Source organism: Mastomys coucha, unplaced genomic scaffold, assembly GCF_008632895.1.
Source record: "Mastomys coucha isolate ucsf_1 unplaced genomic scaffold, UCSF_Mcou_1 pScaffold18, whole genome shotgun sequence".
NCBI classification, from domain to species: domain Eukaryota; kingdom Metazoa; phylum Chordata; class Mammalia; order Rodentia; family Muridae; genus Mastomys; species Mastomys coucha.
Window position 1 is genome coordinate 92,701,901 of NW_022196900.1, and position 14,366 is coordinate 92,716,266.

General features: G+C 45.0%; 1 protein-coding gene across 1 annotated transcript in view; it reads left to right on the forward strand.

Annotated features, from left to right (window-relative positions):
* The first annotated feature begins 14,189 nt into the window (after positions 1 to 14,189).
* The window catches only part of Hnrnpr (heterogeneous nuclear ribonucleoprotein R), a 37,383-nt gene continuing 37,206 nt past the window's right edge, over positions 14,190 to 14,366 (forward strand). The window contains exon 1 of the mRNA XM_031377036.1: positions 14,190 to 14,330. The gene's annotated coding sequence lies outside the window, so the exon portion shown is untranslated. The remainder of the gene's footprint in view (positions 14,331 to 14,366) is intronic.

Below are 14,366 nucleotides of genomic sequence, written 5' to 3' on the forward strand. Positions count from 1 at the left end.
AGAAGAGGGCATCAGATCTCATTACGGGTGTGGTTGTGAGCCACTATGTGGTTGCTGGGATCTGAATTCAGGACCTCTGGAAGAGCAGTCAGTGCTCTTACCTGCTGAGCCATCTTACCAGCCCCAAATATAGGCTTTTTAAAGTTAGAAAATGGATTGGCCTGAAATCTTGGTGGTGGAGCACTGCTGGGTATTTGTGGAGACATAGGATTCAAACCTTAGCACTGCAAATAAATAAATGACAATTTAGAAAATAAAACCTTTGCAGTTGGGCATGGTGTTACACTCCTTTAATCCCAGCACTCAGGAGGCAGAAGCAGGTAGATCTGTGAGTCCAGGGCCAGATGGGTCTACATAGAGAGTTCCAGGATAGCCAGGGCTACATAAAGATACCTCAATGAAATGAAATAAAATAGTCTTTGCATGTTAGGGCAGAAGAGATGACCTGGCGGTTGTGTGCTGGCTACTCTAACAGAGAACCAGTTGAGTTTCTGGCACCCTCATTAAGTGGCTCACACAGACACACATATACACACACATATAAATAAAAACAAACAGTTTTCGCCTTTGGTACTTCCTGTTGCCAGCTACAGACAGTAAGGCTCCTCTGTGGCTGAAAAGGAGGCCCTCTGTAATCTGACTCTGCCTCCCCAGCACTTGAATAGCTATAGCTGCTTCTGTCCACTTTCTCTGGATCACTTTCTTTTTTTCAAGTTTCTGTCCTAACATCCAGAAAACTAGACCAAGTGCTTCCTTTCTAGTTTTCGTGGACTGATCACAAATGGTTATCCCTGTTTCTCCCACAAACCTGGAAATCAATGTCTTGCTCCTCTCCAGCCTCTTCCCTCTTCTTTTTCCTACCCTCCCTTTTTTCCCCTTTTCCTTCTCATCCCCCACCTTCTTCCTTCATTCCTTTCTTTCTTCTGACAGAGCCTCTCTATGTAGTCAGGCTAACCTTGAACTCCTGATTCTCCTATGTCTGCCTCCCAAGTGCTGGGATTGCAGATGTACAGCACCCTGCTCAACAACCCTTGTGCCCTTGCATCTTCAAGCCCTAACAAATGTGTGACCTGAAGCAGGCGGGCAGCAAATACTTCTTGGATAAATATGAGAGAGTTTTATATTTATATGGTAATTTATTTCTGATTTATCACTACACTAAACTAATGTTGAAAGAATTGTGACATATCTGTCATTGGTATATCACGTGGGGACTTGTGTAAGAGGAAGGCTCCCGGAGACAATATGGCCCATCTAAAGCCTTCTGCGTTAGGCTTGTGCTTAATGATGAGTTCGTGGTATCTGTCTTAGGGTTTAGTTTGTGCCAAGTTGACATTACACTGTCTAGAATATTTGACAGCTTTGTTACATAAACAAAGGCATGACCTTTCCTTTCTCGCTGATCCCCAAGCTCCCACATTAAAAACATAAACAACTTTAAAAGTTCCACTGTCTTTACAAATATAAACACATTCCGAGTTCAGTCCCTTCAAAATATTCTGTCTCTTTAAAAATCCAGTACTTCTAAAAAAAAAAAAAAATCTGGTACCTCTTTTAAAAGTTCGAAATCTCTGGCTGGGCAGTGGTGACACATGCCTTTAATTCCAGCACTTGGGAGGCAGAGGCAGGTGGATTTCTGAGTTCGAAGCCAGCCTGGTCTACAGAGTGAGTTCCAGGACAGCCAGGGCTATACAGAGAAACCCTGTCTTGAAAAACCACCACCAACAACAACAAAAAGACCGAAATCTCTCAACTGTGGGTTCCTGTAAAAATCAAAATTAAGTTTAATGCTTTTTTTTTTGCTTCAAGAAGGAAGAGCCACTGTCACCATCTGAGCACAGCCAAATCAAACTCCAGCAGTGTAAGTCACGCAACGTCCAATGTCTGGGCTTCACACAGGATCTTCTGAGCTCCTCCAAAGAAAAGTCCTGGGTTACTTCTCTGGCTCTGTTCTCTGCAGCACACACAGCTTGTCTTCTAAGCTCTGGCTGGCTCCACTCCAGACTTGCTGCTGTCTCTTGTGGTCACTTCGTGGTACTAGCATCTCCAATAATGCTGGGGCCTGTGCTACAACTAGGCTACACTTTGACGAATGAATAGCCTCTCTGCATTGAGATAAGCCTCAACTTCTACTCATGATCTCTTTAATCCTGAGCCTTCAACTGTAACTGAGGTTGCACCTTCTCCAATGGCCTTTCCTAGCCTTTTAAGGTACCAAATCCACAGTGCCAAACCTCAGCAGTTCTCCATGACCACCCGGGTGACTCCTACACATTACCAAGTTTGAATGCCAGCATACAGGACAATCTTGACCTGGTCTGGAGCGCAGCTTCTGTGTGCTGCCTCGTAGGAAGCCTTCCAGGAAGACATTACCTCAATGACACAAGGGTCTTTTTGTTGTTGTTGTTGTTGTTTTTCGAGACAGGGTTTCTCTGTGTAGCCCTGGCTGTCCTGGATCTCACTCTGTAGAGCAGGCTGGCCTCAAACTCAAAAATCTGCCTGCCTCTGCCTCCCAATTGCTGGGATTAAAGGCGTGTGCCACCATTGCCCAGCTTTTTAAAAAGATTTATGTCTTTATTATATGTAAGTACACTATAGCTGTCTTCAGACACACCCGAAGAGAGCATCAGATCTCATTACAGATGGTTGTGGGCTACCATGGGGTTGCTGGGATTTGAACTCAGGACCTTTGGAAGAGCAGTCAGTGCTTTTAACTGCTGAGCCATCTCGACAGCCCTCGAAAGTGTCTTCTTAATCACTGCTAATTTCTAAGCTCTGGCCGACCAGCGTTGAGTATCCCAGCAAAGCAAGGGTTTCGCTTTAGTAGTTCTGGTATCTTGTTAATCTCAGCTGACTCTTCAGCTCCAGCTAAACAGAACATAGACTCTTAATTCAAAATAACAAATAGGTCCATAGAGTCTTTAAGCTTTTCTCTGAAATTTCACAAGCCAGGCCTCCATTGTCTGCTTAACATTTTAAACTTCCAAGGTCCTACAAAACAACTCACTGTGCTCTCAACACTCAATGACTTTTCTAGTCCAAAGTTCTGCAATCTTCCAAAATACAACAACAACAACAACAACAAAACAACAAAAAAACCCAACAAAACAACCCTCCCCAAACCAACGTACTCATGTCTATCACAGCAATATCCCACTTCTGGTACCAACTTGTCTTAGGTCTATTATTGCTGTGATTAAATGCCATGATTAAAGCAACTTGGGGAGGAAAGGGTTTATTTTTGCTTACATGTCTACATCATAGTCCATTAGTAAAGGAAGTCATGGCAGGAACTCCAATTGGGCAGGAATCTCAAGGTAGAAGTTAATACAGAGGCCATGGAGGGACGCTCCTTACTGGCTTGCTTCTTATGGTTTGCTCAGCCAGCTTTCCCATAGAAGTCAGGACCACCAGCCTGGGGGTGGCACTACCCACAGTGTGCTGGGCCCTCCCACATTGAGCACTAATTAAGAACATTATTAAAACTATAATTATTAAAATTAAAATCTTAAAAGCTTGCCTATAGACAAATCTTATGGAGGCATTTTCTTTCTTTCTCTCTTCTTTCCTCTCTTTCTTTCTTTTTTCTTTTTTCTTTCTTTTTAAAAAGATTTATTTATTTATGTATGTGAATACACTGTCACTGTCTTCAGACACACCAGAAGAGGCCATCAGATCCCATTACAGATGGTTGTGAGCCACCATGTGGTTCCTGGGAACTGAACTCAGGACCTCTGGAAAAGCAGTCAGTGCTCTTAATCACTGAGCATCTCTCCAGCTCCTGGAGGCATTTTCTTAATTAAGGTTCCCTCCTCACATATGACTTTAGCTTGTGTCAAATTGACATAAAATTATCTGACATACTGCCTTTGCATAATTGATTAGTATTTGTTCAGTATTTAAATTCCAGTGAATAAACTAGCAGTTGCAACTGTTTAGTAGAGGAGGATTTTGAAGGTTTTTTTTTTTTTTTGGTATGTTATAAATGTGAGCTTTTAAACAGGTATTTGATTTGTGAATCATAGGTTTACCTTTTCACATTTTCTATCTCTATCTATCATCTATCATGAATATCTATCATTTATTATCTATTATCTACCATCTATCTATTATATATCTATCAATTATATATTTATTTATCACCTATATCTATCATTTATCAATCATCTATCCTACAAGCTACCATCTACCTATCATCTATCTGTCATCTGTCATCTATTATGTGTCTATCTATATCTGTCATCTATCTGTCATCCATCTATCTTCTTTCTATCTGTGTATCTATGTATGTATGTATATATGCATGTATGTATGTATGTATGTATGTATGTGTGTGTATCTATCTATCTATCTATCTATCTATCTATCTATCTATCCTCTTTCAGCAACATGATATGATCTCAAACTCTTAATCCTCTTGCCTCTCTGTCCCAATTGCTAGGCTTACAGATATATACCAACATGTGTGGCTTTGATAGGAATTTTATCTAAGATTCCTACTTCAAAATACCTGATTTGGTAGTTACTATTAAAATGTCGCTCTTCAGCAGGGCGGTGGTGGTGCACACATTTAATCCCAGCACCTGGGAGGCAGAGGCAGGCGGATTTCTGAGTTTGAGGCCAGCCTGGTCTACAGACTGAGTTCCAGGACAGCTAGGACTACACAGAGAAACCCTGTCTCAAAAATACAAAAAAAAAAAGTCAGGACCTTTGAGACCCAGATTACTGAGATCTGTGTTTTATCATACAGTTTAGTATGCTATTAATGGAACAGCGAATACAAAGGGAAGAAATATAGGATGGGGATAAAGACCACAAGACATCCTCCTTCTTCCTTTGAAAGGCACCAGGCATGCACATAGTACAGAGGCATGCAGGCAGGAAAAACACCCATGTACATAAAATAAAATAAAAAGGCTGAAGAAGACAAAGACTTTGACTTCACTGAGCTTGTATTTTGGTGGGGAGTTGGACAAATATATTCATGTCCTATGAAAAAAAATCAAGGCATATTAAAGACATATCCAGTGGCCAGTCCATGGCGATGCATACCTTTAATTCCAGCACTCAGGAGACAGAGACAGGCATATCTTTGAGTTTGAGGCCACCCTGGCTTCAGGCTATTCCAGAACAGCCAGAGCTACACAAAGAAACCCTGTCTCAAAGCCCAACCAACCAACCAAACAAATAAAAGACCTATCAAGTGGTAGAAATGAAGAAATTGAAGGGGAATGACCCCGATTTAAAGAAAGTAGCCATAGAAAGTTCCCTTAAAGAGATGCTGTTTGGAATGGGGGAGTGTAACGACCAACAAATTCTTGCCTGAGCTTACTTCTGTGTCCTGGCCCAACGTCAAATTCCTGCCAAGTTTCTAGAAGCAGCCCCCACGCTCTCCACATGTAAGTCAGTGCTAGAGCACTTGCCTGCTACTTACGAAGCTCTGTAACAGATCCCCAGGCTTGCAAAGAAGGAAGCCACAGCTGCTCTCTGGGCAGAGATCAGAATAGCTGGTTACCTGGGAGAAGGAGCTGAGCGCAGGTCTCACAGAGGGGACAGCTTCCAGGTGGCTCCTGTAGCTGAGCTCAAGGACAAAGGGGCTGAATGGTGTGGGCAAAAGTTATCTTTGCAGCTGGTTTTTGTTTTTTTTTTTTTTTTTTTTTTTTTTTTTTTTTTTTTCTCGCTTGTTTGTTTTGAGACAGAGTCTCACACTGTAGCTTGAGCTAGCCTTGGAACTCAATGGGTAGCCCAAGCTGGGTCTGCAAGTTTTCATGATTCTCCTTCCTTAGCATTCCAAGTGTTGGGATTATAGCTATGTACCACACTCATGGGGTTAGAAACTGTTTGAGTGTTAAGTATGAATCCAAAGTTCAAGGCCAGAGATGTTGCCATAGATAAAGAAACATGGAAGAGCCCGGCGGTAGTGGTACATGCCTTTAATCCCAGCACTTGGGAGGCAGAGGCAGGCAGATTTCTGAGTTCGAGGCCAGTCTGGTCTACAGAGTGAGTTCCAGGACAGCCAGGGCTATACAGAGAAACCCTGTCTTGAAAAACCAAAAAGAAAGAAAGAAAGGAAGAGAGAAAGAAAGAAAGAAAGAAAGAAAAAAGAAAGAAAGAAAGAAAGATGGAAGCTAAGCATAGTGGCACATGCTTGTTATCTCAGTGCTTAGGAGGCTAAGGCAAGAGGATTGGTGGCCTGGACCACATAGTGAGACGTCATAAACAAACAAACAAACAAACAACACCATACCTAGCAATTAGTGAGAATAGCACTAACATGCAAATGGTAGAGGCTGGAGCTGTAGCCAGTTAGTTGAACGCTTGGCTAGAAGTGCTCACAGTCTGGTTTTAGTCCTTGGTACCACATAAACCCAATGGGACAATGTACCTATAATCTTAGCTCAAGAAAGACCGAGACAGGAGGATCAGGAGTTCAAAGTCATCCTCAGTGCTACACAGTGAGTTTGAGGACTGCTTAGGTTACATGAGATCCTGTCCAATATATATGTGTATATATATATATATATACATATATATATACACATATACATAATATATATACATTTATATATATATGTAGTGGTAGGAAAAGCATGGAAAGAAATGAGGAGTCTTGGATGGGGTGGGAGGATTGAGAAGCATGGGATCCTGGGAGTACCAATAGATAATGATCCGGAGGAGGGGGGAGGATCAGGAAGGAGGAACCAGGACAGGAGAGTCACAGGGCAAAAGGTCTGTCCCATTTCAAGATGTGCAAATGTGGGCAAGATGTCTGGTGAGGTTTGGAATTTGGAAGGTTATAAATGGAAAAGCCCTATACGGTGGTTATTATTCATGATAATTACAGAGCACATGCCCCGTCCTGCAGTGGATATTTTAGCTTAAGGGTAATGAGGGCTTAGTTATATACACAGTCTATTTAGTGTTTTGTTGAATTTCCAAACATGTGCTAAAGTTAGACTGAACGCTATAATTACTTCACAGCACCACACTGATCTTGGAAACAAGATTCACAATCCCTGTAGAATTGGATTTGTGAATCTGTGTATTTAACCCGTGTGTTTGAATATGGGTGGTAAAACTTCTCAGACTCTGACAGGATTTGAGTTAGACCTGCACTATCACCTCTGTGGCGCCTATCTCTTCTGCTTGCCTATAGGGAAGCCTGAAAATAACTAGGGTTGAAGGAGTTGTGTGCAGCAGTCAGCTGGAATGTGGCTCCTGCTCAGATATTGCCTGTTTTGGTCTCTTTAAAGTGGATGAGGAATTTGCTGTGGGAACTCTGAGGCCCTGGTGGTGAGTTGCCAGGGAATTCCACTCTTGTAGAATGGAAGGATGTTGTGTCCAAGTATTTAACACTTGAAAGCTGGACTTGGTAATCCTGACTGGAACTAAAAGCTGACGGTTGCGTTTTAAAAATTAGTCTGGGAAAGGAGAGCTCTCCTCGATATATTTTTTTCTGCCCCTCCCCCAATATTCTTCATGTGAACCTAAGAAGAGAATTCACTCTAAAAATAATAATAATGGGAGGCATGCTAAAGGGTTAGGGGTTGAGGATGAGGACGGCATTTCTAGATTTCTAGATGATCTCAGTTCAGTTTTTGTTTTGTTTTGTTTTGTTTTGTTTGTTTGTTTGTTTGTTTCGAGACAGGGTTTCTCTGTGTAGCCCTGGCTGTCCTGGAACTTACTCTGTAGACCAGGCTGGCCTCGAACTCAGAAATCTGCCTGCTTCTGCCTCCCAAGTGCTGGGATTAAAGGCGTGTGCCACCACTGCCGGGCCTCAGTTCAGTTCTTAGTAATCATGTTGGGTCAATCACAACTGCTGTAACTTCAGTTCCTGGGCATCTGATAGCTTCTAATGAACTCAATGAACACTTATGCTCAGATACAAACTAGATATATTAGCCAGGCATGGTGGCAGACACTTATAATCTCAGCACTCAGGAGGCAGAGGCAGGTAGATCTCTGTGAATTTAAAGCCAGCCTGGTCTATATAGTGAGTTCCAGGACAGCTGGGGAGACAAGAAAGATACTATCTACAAAAAAAAAAAAAAATAGATTTAATACTTTTATTTTATGTGTGACTGTTTTGCCTACATGTATGCCACACATATGCTTGATGCCCATGGAGGGCAGAAGAGGGTGGGATTCCCCTGGAACTGGAGTTAGGGATATTTGTAGGATACCACATATGGGTGCTGTCTTAGGGTTTTACTGCTTTGAACAGACACCATAACCAAGGCAACTCTTATAAGGACAACATTTCATTGGGGCTGGCTTACAGGTTCAGAGGTTCAGTCCATTATCATCAAGGTGGGAGCACGGCAGCATCCAGGCAGGCATGGTGCAGGAGGAGCCGAGAGTTCTACATCTTCATCTGAAGGCTGCTAGCAGAATACTGGCTTCCAGGCAGCTACCATGAGCATCTTAAAGCTCACACCCACAGTGCCACCTTTCCTCTAACAAGGCCACACCCTACTCCAACAAAACCATACCTCCTAATAGTGCCAGTCTCTGCGTCAAGCCTATTCAAACAACCACAGGCGCTGAGGATGGAGCCTATCTCCTCTGTAAGAGCAATAAGTGTTCGTAATTGGTGAGCCATCTTTCCAGCTCTGATTTTTGTAAATTAATGCTGAGGCTAGAGACATGAAATCACTCATTACGAGCACTTACTATTTCCCATGGGTGGGAGGCTGGCTCCCAACACCCATGTTAGATGGTTCACAACAGCCTGTAAGGCTTGCTCCCCTTCTCTTTAGCCTCCACTGGCACCCACAAAAAAAACATTGTTTTTTATTTTGTTGTTGTTCTTTTCCTTTCTGAGACAGGGTTTCTCTGTGTAGCCCTGGCCCTTCTGAAACTTACTCTGTAGAGCAGGTTGGTCTTGAACTTAGAGATCTGCCTGCCTCTGCCTCTGCCTCCTGAGTGCTGGGGTCAAAGGCGTGCCTGACTACTGCTCAGCTATAAAAATAACACCTTTAAAAAATCAGTTAATGGGGGAGTGGGGAAATCAGTTAACGTAAAAAGAAATTTGAAGTCACAATATTAATCAGATGCAGTGGTGCTAGCCTATGACTGTAGCCGCCAGAGGCCACGGGTTACTGCGTTCCTGAGAGGAAAGCTGGGGATGGATGGGAAGGATGGCAAGAGAAATAAGGAGCCAAGACAAAGTTCTCTGATCAAGGCTCAATGTTTAATTCTAGGGTCGGAATTTAAAAGGGGTGAAACCCGTCCCCCACTTTGTCGTGATCTAGTCAGGAAGCAAAGCTCAGCTGCTCAGCAGGCAGTGGCTTCTTGCGGGAAGCTGCAGATGTGGCAGGGCAGTAGACTTTACCCAGGTCTGAAGACTCCACCCTAGGTGGGCTAGCCGACTGTGGCCAACAAGATCTGAACTAGCCCACTCAAGGCTGGAAGGGCACATAGGACCTCATCCAGCAGGGGGTGCGGGGCGGGGGAGCTAAGGTGTTATACAAGTCGGTTTATAGAAGGAAGTATGGTCTCCTGGCTGGAGGTATCTCATCTGGCCAGGTAGAATACAAATTAACTCGAGCAGGGAATTCAGAGTTACAGCAGAGTGTGAGTCTCAGCTCTGAGCTGGCCTTTGTGTCCTCGTGTGTAAAGGAAGAGAATACCTGATCTACTGTGAGCATCAAATGAGATAATGAGATAGCTTGGTGATTAAGACGAGTTAAGGAATGGCCAAGTCTATTTGGTAAAGTCCTGTGAGACATTTTCTTTCAGGACAAAAAGCTGCTTCTTACATTTGGGACTTTGGCCTGCAGTGTGATTTGCTGGCAGAGTTGCCTGTCACATACAAGCTCTAGGTTTGGTCCCTGGTACCACTAAGTAAATAGATAAATAAAAGAGCCGGGCATGGTGGTCCACGCCTTTAATCTCAGCACTTGGGAGACCGAGGCAGGTGGATTTCTGAGTTTGTGGCCAGCCTGGTCTACAGAGTGAGCTCCAGGACAGCCAGGGCTATACATAGAAACCTTGTCTTGAAAAACCAAATAAAATAAATAAATAAATAAATAAATAAATAATAAATAATTCTTTTGGATGGGAACCTGGGAAAGGAGATATTGTAAATAAAGAAAACATCTAATAAAAAAATAAAAATTCCTAATCACTGCTCATGAAAGAAAAAAAAATAATAGTGATAATAATAATAATAATACAGGCTGGTGAGGTGTCTTGGTCCATAAGGACATTTGCCACTGAGCCTGGCAGCCCCTCATGCTCTTATGGAATGATAATGATATGTACCCTCTTCAGTTGACAAACCTGCCACCCCTGTGACTCTAACTAAGCAGTATTTTTTCTTTTCCTTCCTCTCTCTTTCCTCCCTCCTCCCCTCCCTCTCTGTCTCTCTCTTTTTGTGACCTTTACTTTTGTCTGTGCATATTTTGTGCCAAATTTATTCCTGTGCCATAAGTTTTTGTTTCTTCAATCTCTTCTGGGATATCTTTTTTGTTTGTTTGTTTGTTTTTTGAGACAAGGTTTCTCTGTGTAGCCCTGACTGTCCTGGAACTCATTCTGTAGATCAGGCTGGCCGAGAACTCAGAAATCCACCTGCTTCTGCCTCTCATGTGCTGGGATTAAAGGCGTGCCACCACCACCGCCTGGCTCTTCTGGGATATCTTTTTCTTTTGAGCAACCTTCTCTTCAGGCTTTGGAACGATTTGCTCCTTCTCAGTGAGGATCATTTTGCTGTGCCTGGGAGTCCTGTACCAGGTAACCTGGCCGTGCGCTCTCTAGGTTCCTCAGTGTATCCGTGGTGCTTTGTTCACTGGATATGTAGAGAATCTACATCTAAACCCTTAGTTCGGCATTACTTTCTGCATTTTTAAGCATGTGCAGCAAAAATTCAGCACTCTTCTGGCTGTTGATCCTACGTCCAGCCCCACTGTTTGGCCTGGATACATTTACAAAGTCCAGTATATCACCGGAACTACACATATGGCTTCTTTAAAGTGACATCTTTCAGATACTTGGTGGCTTTCAGATATGCATTGCCTTGATGCCCTGGCTAGTTTCATGGGTGTTCTTTTTCTTCTTCTTCTTCTTCTTCTTCTTCTTCTTCTTCTTCTTCTTCTTCTTCTTCTTCTTCTTCTTCTTCTTCTTTTTTTTTTTCCGAGACAGGGTTTGTTTGTGTAGCCCTGGTTGTCCTGGAATTCACTCTGTAGACCAGGCTGGCGTCGAACTCAGAAATCCACCTGCCTCTGCCTCCCAAATGCTGGGATTAAAGGCGTGCGCGCCACCACCGCCCGGCCTTCATGGGTGTCCTTAAAGTGAACACGAAAATTTGAATCTCTTAATTTGCATGATCTTGTAGGGGTTTCTAGGTCAAGAGGGTAGTAAACCATCTTCACAGGTCATCTCAGGCTGCTTCCAGGAAAAGGGAAAAATGTTCTTTCAATTGGTGTTAGAAACACTTGTGTTTGTTAGGTGGTGGTGCTGCATACTTTTGAACCCAGCACTCGGAAGGTAGAATGAGGCAGAGTTCTTTTGACTTGGAGGCCAGCCTGGTCTACAGAGGCAATTCTAAGAGAACCACACAGAGAAACTCTTTGTCTACAAAGATGCTCCATCAAAATGGAAGCACATTTGCCATTTAAAACACCTTTGTTGCCGGGCGGTGGTGGCGCACACCTTTAATTCCAGCACATGGGAGGCAGAGGCAGGCGGGTTTCTGAGTTCGAGGCCAGCCTGGTCTACAGAGTGAGTTCCAGGACAGCCAGGGCTACGTAGAGAAACCCTGTCTTGAAGAACCAAACCAACCAACCAAACAAACAAACATAAACACCTTTGATGAAGGAGTGGAGAGTTAACTCAGTGATCAAGAGCAAGTGCTGCTCCTCCAGGACCCACAAGGTGGCTCACAACCATCTGTAATTCCAGTTCTAGGGTATCTGAGACCCTTTTCTGATTTCTGCAGGTACCAGGCACACTTGCTGTACAGAGAATACATGCGGGCAAAATACTGCCCCCCCCCATGCACATTAAAAACAAAACAAACAGACAAAAATCCAAGCCAAAAAAGAGTACATGGGCCAGACAGAATGGTACATGTCTTTAATTCCAGCAGGGAGATGGAGGCTAGCAGATCTCTGAGTTAGAGTCTGGCCTGGTTACATAGTGAGTTCCAGGATAACCATGGTTACATAGACCCTGGCTCAATAAACAAACAAACAAACAAACAAGCAAAAAGTCTTCCTTCAGGTTGTGAATAGTAAATGTGAAAGCTTTGATATGCATAGTCTACTGCCCTGGAGTTTCTCTAAGATACAAAAGCTTATTTAATTTTTTTTTTTAAGATTTGTTTTATATGTTTGGGTGCTTTTGTCTGCATATGTGCTTGCATACCACATGTGTGCCTAGTGTCTAAAAAAGGTAAGAAGAGGGCATTCGATCTTCTGGAACTGAGTATCAGACATTTGTGTGCTACCAAATAGTCTCTGGGATTGAACCTGGCTCTCTCCAGCCACCAGACCCCCACCCCTTCCCCCAAGTTAGAGCTTGAACTCAGAGCCCTTTGTATGGAAGAGCATACGGACCTCTAACACTGAGCTGCAGCCTCAGCTCCCAGGAGGTTTGTGTTTTACATCCCATAATATTGGCTTGGTACTGGACACCTAATGAGTGTCATACGGCCTGCGGTGGGATAATTTATACAGAACAGGGTTTTATTTAATGTTGTGTTTGCTTATGTGTGTGTATAAGGAGGTGCAGACCAAGGTCAGAGGAGGAAAGTGGGTGTTCTGCTCTTCCACTCCCCGCCTTATTCTCTTGGGACAGGGTCTCTCATTGAGCGGTGGAGCTAAACTGGCAGCAAGCTACAGCAATTCTCCGGTTGCTGTCCACATCAGCACTGGAATTTACAGGTGCATGGGGTCACGCCAGGCTTCTTACTCAAGTGGAGATTCACAGTCAGGTTTTTTGAACTTGCATTTGAGCTATCTCTCCAGCCCCTAGGACAGGGTTTACATTTTACAGTTCTGTAAGCAGGGAAGTCCAACGTTGAGAGCACACGGGTATAAGGGGGCGAAGGAGGGGTGAGGGCCTTCTGGCCGTGTCACCTTACGCTGGAAGCGCAAAGGATGCAGAGAAAATCCAGAGTCGGGCATCAAACTCACAGCCTAGAGGCCTATTAGTCAGCTCTAATCGTTTAACGGTGGAGTCCTAGCGCCTGAAACACCTCCCATTACCGGCCCCACCTCCCAGCACTCCTACCTTGGCCATCAAGTTCACGTCAAGTGCACTTTTGCAGATGTCCGTTCAAAAACTTAGGGGTAGACTAACAATAAACTTTGGTTTATAGGGTTTGAGAAACACGATCTCCGGATACGTTTGGAAGCAGATCCCTTGACCTTCTTCAGTGAGGTGATGTTGGGACAGGAGTGACAGGTGAGAGAGGTTTATGAATAACAGGTATTAGTTTCTTGGAAATGAACCCTCTGCCCGCTGCCCGGCTTTCAGTCGTAGGTCCGGTCGCCCTAACCTACTCTACTCTCCAAACTCCGAAGGGTCCCTGCTTTCTGTTAACATCACTCTTGGGTCAGATCCACGTTATTCTGCGTGGAAAAGAGCCAGGGAGGGAAACAGGCGGTTTCTCCGATCATTCTAAGGGATGCTTTTCTACAGAAAAGTCTCCAGCGACGCGACCCGAATCATCCTTAAGTTGTGTTTTGATTGGAACCAAAGATGATCCACGGACCGAGCGGAGCGTGTGGCGAAGGGTGGGTCTGGGACCTCACACTCTGCGGGAGGGAGGATTGGCGATAAGAGACTCCCGCGCCGCGCCATTGCGGAGCGTGGCTGCAGCGACCCGAGGGGGCGGGGCTCCCAAGGTGGCCACGCGGCGCGAGGCCTAGATTTTCCACCCCGTAACCGTGGCAGACGAAGAGGGAGGAGCTTCGGCCACGCAAGGCCTGCGGCCCCGCAGCCTCGCCACTACCAGGGGCTCCCACCAACAGACCCCTTTGTGTGCATACCCCCGCCCCAGAGGCGCCGCAGCCAGTGGCGCTGAGAACCCTCATTGGCTCAGCCCGACGGCCACACCGATTGGCCCTCGGGGTCCCCGCCGTGGGGGGCCGCTTTCCCTCTCTCTTATTGGCCCGCCGAGCTGCCTATCGGACAGCCTCGTGAGCTGATTGTTCCGCCGCCCGGAGTCCCTGGAAGCAGTTCCGGGAAACCCCGCGTGCTGCCGGGATCGCGTCTCCGTCCACGCAAGGGGGGGAGGGGGTGGCGCGCGCGCCATTTCTAGTCGTTTTCAAAGCGCCTCGCGCCGATTCTCACGGGCCAGGCCGCCAGCCCCCCGCTCTGCCCTGGTGAGTCTCGCGCTGGCCCGTGGGGGGGGAGGGGCC